This window comes from Pseudophryne corroboree, unplaced genomic scaffold, assembly GCF_028390025.1.
Source record: "Pseudophryne corroboree isolate aPseCor3 unplaced genomic scaffold, aPseCor3.hap2 scaffold_1388, whole genome shotgun sequence".
Taxonomy (NCBI): Eukaryota; Metazoa; Chordata; class Amphibia; order Anura; family Myobatrachidae; genus Pseudophryne; species Pseudophryne corroboree.
In genome coordinates, this window is record NW_026968015.1 from 134,162 (window position 1) to 140,439 (window position 6,278).

At 34.4% G+C, this 6,278-nt stretch overlaps 1 non-coding gene across 1 annotated transcript; it reads left to right on the forward strand.

The window, feature by feature from the left end:
* Positions 1–4,263: 4,263 nt before the first annotated feature.
* Positions 4,264–4,337, forward strand: TRNAN-AUU (transfer RNA asparagine (anticodon AUU)). Its single transcript has one exon. It is a non-coding gene; the product is annotated as a tRNA-Asn (tRNA).
* The last annotated feature ends 1,941 nt before the right edge of the window (positions 4,338–6,278 follow it).

The window sequence follows — 6,278 nt, forward strand, 5'->3', positions numbered from 1 at the left end:
ATTAAACTTGCTTCATTGGAAAGGCAGCAAGATGCATCCTCATTTCAATGTCTACTGAAATAATACAGGTTGACACCAGGAAACATTAACGCCACTGCATCCTTGCTGCTTTCTCATGTGGAAGTCTGTTTAATATGAAAACAAGGTGATATCTAATTAGCACACAGGTAAGGAATTAAGAAAATCTTTATTTAAGGGTGAAGATGTTTCTCACAAAATCGTTTCCCCAATGCATCATTGAAATTCAAGCTGGAAAGATGATTTTAATATATCACTTGTACATTTTGTATTGCTCTTCTGGTGACAATGTAGTTTGTTTTTGTCAATTACCATTTTAATAATAGGGTAAAGAAAATGAAGTGGATTTTTGAAAGAAAACAATACTGTCAATATACTATTAAAACAAATTAAAATGGTAAAAGTTATTGTACTTTAAGTAAAAATAAAAGAGCCAAAATATCAATCCCAGTTTTGGATTACTTTAATTAACAAAAAAAAATGCATATAGCAGAGGATAGTTTCAATCTGCCTACCTCTGGGTTATGGGCCCAGCATGCTTCCATTGCAGTACTCTGCTGCACATGTAAGTGCAAGAGATCCTGAAGCACTCACTCATCATGGGAAAGTACCAATGTGTTTCTTCGTTGGTTGATGGAAGAAACATCTTACAAAAACTCTCCAGATTATTGACTTTTTAAAGTTTTTCTAGGAAACGTTTTAGATGAATGCTTATTAGCCTTTGTCAGTATGAACTTTTGCAAAGTGTCTCTGTGGCGCAATCAGTTAGTATGTATGGCTATTAACTAAAAGGTTGGTGGTTCAATCCCACCCAGGGACCTAATTGACCTTGTTATCAGATTTTGGTGATCTTTAAGTAGACAAGTCAAATTTCATACCCCCTGTTATGGTGTAGGGTACCTGGCCTTCTCTGATGTAATCAGAGTTAGATTTGATTCAGTGATTTTATAAAAACATCTAGGAAGCACAATTTAGCAGTGGGTTGCAGAGAAAAAGAAATATGCTGGCAAAAAAATCAAATTGCGTGATTAAACAGCTCTTTATTTTCTGGCTTTATTTTTATGCTAACAAATTTGTTCTCTGAAAAGTGTCCACAAAGCCAAGTCTCTGATTAACACCTTTGTAGGGATGGTTTTTCACCTATTACTAAATTAAACTTGCTTCATTGGAAAGGCAGCAAGATGCATCCTCATTTCAATGTCTACTGAAATAATACAGGTTGACACCAGGAAACATTAACGCCACTGCATCCTTGCTGCTTTCTCATGTGGAAGTCTGTTTAATGTGAAAACAAGGTGATATCTAATTAGCACACAGGTAAGGAATTAAGAAAATCTTTATTTAAGGGTGAAGATGTTTCTCACAAAATTGTTGACCCAATGCATCATTGAAATTCAAGCTGGAAAGATGATTTTAATATATCACTTGTACATTTTGTATTGCTCTTCTGGTGACAATGTAGTTTTTTTTGTCAATTACCATTTTAATAATAGGGTAAAGAAAATTAAGTGGATTTTTGAAAGAAAACTATACTGTCAATATACTATTAAAACAAATTAAAATGGTAAAAGTTATTGTACTTTAAGTAAAAATAAAAGAGCAAAAATATCAATCCCAGTTTTGATTACTTAAATTAACAAAAAAAAATGCATATAGCAAAGGATAGTTTCAATCTGCCTACCTCTGGGTTATGGGTCCAGCATGCTTCCATTGCAGTACTCTGCTGCACATGTAAGTGCAAGAGATCCTGAAGCACTCACTCATCATGGGAAAGTACCAATGTGTTTATTCATTGGTTGATGGAAGAAACATCTTACAAAAACTCTCCAGATTATTGATTTTTTAATGTTTTTCTAGGAAACGTTCTAGATGTATGCTTATTAGCCTTTGTCAGTATGTACTGTTTGCAAAGTGTCTCGGTGGCGCAATCGGTTAGTGTGTTTGGCTATTAACCAAAAGGTTGGTGGTTCAATCCCACCCAGGGACATAATTGACCTTGTGATCACATTTTGGTGATATTTAAGTAGACAAGTCAAAATTTCAAACCCCCTCTTATTGTGTAGGGTACCTGGCCTTCTCTGATGTAATCAGAGTTAGATTTGATTCAGTGATTTTATAAAAAACAGCTAGGAAGCACAATTTAGCAGTGGGTTGCAGAGAAAAAAAATATGCTGGCAGAAAAATCCAATTGAGTGATTAAACAGCTCTTCATTTTCTGGCTTTATTTTTATGCTAACAAATTTGTTCTCTGAAAAGTGTCCACAAAGCCAAGTCTCTGATTAACACCTTTGTAAGGATGGTTTTTCACCTATTACTAAATTAAACTTGCTTCATTGGAAAGGCAGCAAGATGCATCCTCATTTCAATGTCTACTGAAATAATACAGGTTGACACCAGGAAACATAAACGCCACTGCATCCTTGCTGCTTTCTCATGTGGAAGTCTGTTTAATGTGAAAACAAGGTGATATCTAATTAGCACACAGGTAAGGAATTACGAAAATCTTTATTTAAGGGTGAAGATGTTTCTCACAAAATTGTTGCCCCAATGCATCATTGAAATTCAAGCTGGAAAGATGATTTTAATATATCACTTGTACATTTTGTATTGCTCTTCTGGTGACAATGTAGTTTTTTTGTCAATTACCATTTTAATAACAGGGTAAAGAAAATTAAGTGGATTTTTGAAAGAAAACTATACTGTCAATATACTATTAAAACAAATTAAAATGGTAAAAGTTTTTGTACTTTAAGTAAAAATAAAAGAGCAAAAATATCAATCCCAGTTTTGATTACTTAAATTAACAAAAAAAATGCATATAGCAAAGGATAGTTTCAATCTGCCTACCTCTGGGTTATGGGTCCAGCATGCTTCCATTGCAGTACTCTGCTGCCCATGTCAGTGCAAGAGATCCTGAAGCACTCACTCATCATGGGAAAGTACCAATGTGTTTATTCGTTGGTTGATGGAAGAAACATCTTACAAAAACTCTCCAGATTATTGATTTTTTAATGTTTTTCTAGGAAACGTTCTAGATGTATGCTTATTAGCCTTTGTCAGTATGTACTGTTTGCAAAGTGTCTCGGTGGCGCAATCGGTTAGTGTGTTCGGCTATTAACCAAAAGGTTGGTGGTTCAATCCCACCCAGGGACATAATTGACCTTGTGATCACATTTTGGTGATATTTAAGTAGACAAGTCAAAATGTCAAACCCCCTCTTATTGTGTAGGGTACCTGGCCTTCTCTGATGTAATCAGAGTTAGATTTGATTCAGTGATTTTATAAAAAACAGCTAGGAAGCACAATTTAGCAGTGGGTTGCAGAGAAAAAAAATATGCTGGCAGAAAAATCCAATTGAGTGATTAAACAGCTCTTCATTTTCTGGCTTTATTTTTATGCTAACAAATTTGTTCTCTGAAAAGTGTCCACAAAGCCAAGTCTCTGATTAACACCTTTGTAAGGATGGTTTTTCACCTATTACTAAATTAAACTTGCTTCATTGGAAAGGCAGCAAGATGCATCCTCATTTCAATGTCTACTGAAATAATACAGGTTGACACCAGGAAACATAAACGCCACTGCATCCTTGCTGCTTTCTCATGTGGAAGTCTGTTTAATGTGAAAACAAGGTGATATCTAATTAGCACACAGGTAAGGAATTACGAAAATCTTTATTTAAGGGTGAAGATGTTTCTCACAAAATTGTTGCCCCAATGCATCATTGAAATTCAAGCTGGAAAGATGATTTTAATATATCACTTGTACATTTTGTATTGCTCTTCTGGTGACAATGTAGTTTTTTTGTCAATTACCATTTTAATAACAGGGTAAAGAAAATTAAGTGGATTTTTGAAAGAAAACTATACTGTCAATATACTATTAAAACAAATTAAAATGGTAAAAGTTTTTGTACTTTAAGTAAAAATAAAAGAGCAAAAATATCAATCCCAGTTTTGATTACTTAAATTAACAAAAAAAATGCATATAGCAAAGGATAGTTTCAATCTGCCTACCTCTGGGTTATGGGTCCAGCATGCTTCCATTGCAGTACTCTGCTGCCCATGTCAGTGCAAGAGATCCTGAAGCACTCACTCATCATGGGAAAGTACCAATGTGTTTATTCGTTGGTTGATGGAAGAAACATCTTACAAAAACTCTCCAGATTATTGATTTTTTAATGTTTTTCTAGGAAACGTTCTAGATGTATGCTTATTAGCCTTTGTCAGTATGTACTTTTTGCAAAGTGTCTCTGTGGCGCAATCGGTTAGTGTGTTTGGCTATTAACCAAAAGGTTGGTGGTTCAATCCCACCCAGGGACGTAATTAACCTTGTGATCAGATTTTGGTGATATTTAAGTAGACAAGTCAAAATTTCAAACCCCCTGTGATGGTGTAGGGTACCTGGCCTTCTCTGATGTAATCAGAGTTAGATTTGATTCAGTGATTTTATAAAAACAGCTAGGAAGCACAATTTAGCAGTGGGTTGCAGAGAAAAAAAATATGCTGGCAGAAAAATCCAATTGAGTGATTAAACAGCTCTTTATTTTCTGGCTTTATTTTTATGCTAACAAATTTGTTCTCTGAAAAGTGTCCACAAAGCCAAGTCTCTGATTAACACCTTTGTAAGGATGGTTTTTCACCTATTACTAAATTAAACTTGCTTCATTGGAAAGGCAGCAAGATGCATCCTCATTTCAATGTCTACTGAAATAATACAGGTTGACACCAGGAAACATTAACGCCACTGCATCCTTGCTGCTTTCTCATGTGGAAGTCTGTTTAATATGAAAACAAGGTGATATCTAATTAGCACACAGGTAAGGAATTAAGAAAATCTTTATTTAAGGGTGAAGATGTTTCTCACAAAATCGTTGCCCCAATGCATCATTGAAATTCAAGCTGGAAAGATGATTTTAATATATCACTTGTACATTTTGTATTGCTCTTCTGGTGACAATGTAGTTTGTTTTTGTCAATTACCATTTTAATAATAGGGTAAAGAAAATGAAGTGGATTTTTGAAAGAAAACAATACTGTCAATATACTATTAAAACAAATTAAAATGGTAAAAGTTATTGTACTTTAAGTAAAAATAAAAGAGCCAAAATATCAATCCCAGTTTTGGATTACTTTAATTAACAAAAAAAAATGCATATAGCAGAGGATAGTTTCAATCTGCCTACCTCTGGGTTATGGGCCCAGCATGCTTCCATTGCAGTACTCTGCTGCACATGTAAGTGCAAGAGATCCTGAAGCACTCACTCATCATGGGAAAGTACCAATGTGTTTCTTCGTTGGTTGATGGAAGAAACATCTTACAAAAACTCTCCAGATTATTGACTTTTTAAAGTTTTTCTAGGAAACGTTTTAGATGAATGCTTATTAGCCTTTGTCAGTATGAACTTTTGCAAAGTGTCTCTGTGGCGCAATCAGTTAGTATGTACGGCTATTAACTAAAAGGTTGGTGGTTCAATCCCACCCAGGGACCTAATTGACCTTGTTATCAGATTTTGGTGATCTTTAAGTAGACAAGTCAAATTTCATACCCCCTGTTATGGTGTAGGGTACCTGGCCTTCTCTGATGTAATCAGAGTTAGATTTGATTCAGTGATTTTATAAAAACATCTAGGAAGCACAATTTAGCAGTGGGTTGCAGAGAAAAAGAAATATGCTGGCAAAAAAATCAAATTGCGTGATTAAACAGCTCTTTATTTTCTGGCTTTATTTTTATGCTAACAAATTTGTTCTCTGAAAAGTGTCCACAAAGCCAAGTCTCTGATTAACACCTTTGTAGGGATGGTTTTTCACCTATTACTAAATTAAACTTGCTTCATTGGAAAGGCAGCAAGATGCATCCTCATTTCAATGTCTACTGAAATAATACAGGTTGACACCAGGAAACATTAACGCCACTGCATCCTTGCTGCTTTCTCATGTGGAAGTCTGTTTAATATGAAAACAAGGTGATATCTAATTAGCACACAGGTAAGGAATTAAGAAAATCTTTATTTAAGGGTGAAGATGTTTCTCACAAAATTGTTGACCCAATGCATCATTGAAATTCAAGCTGGAAAGATGATTTTAATATATCACTTGTACATTTTGTATTGCTCTTCTGGTGACAATGTAGTTTTTTTTGTCAATTACCATTTTAATAATAGGGTAAAGAAAATTAAGTGGATTTTTGAAAGAAAACTATACTGTCAATATACTATTAAAACAAATTAAAATGGTAAAAGTTATTGTACTTTAAGTAAAAAT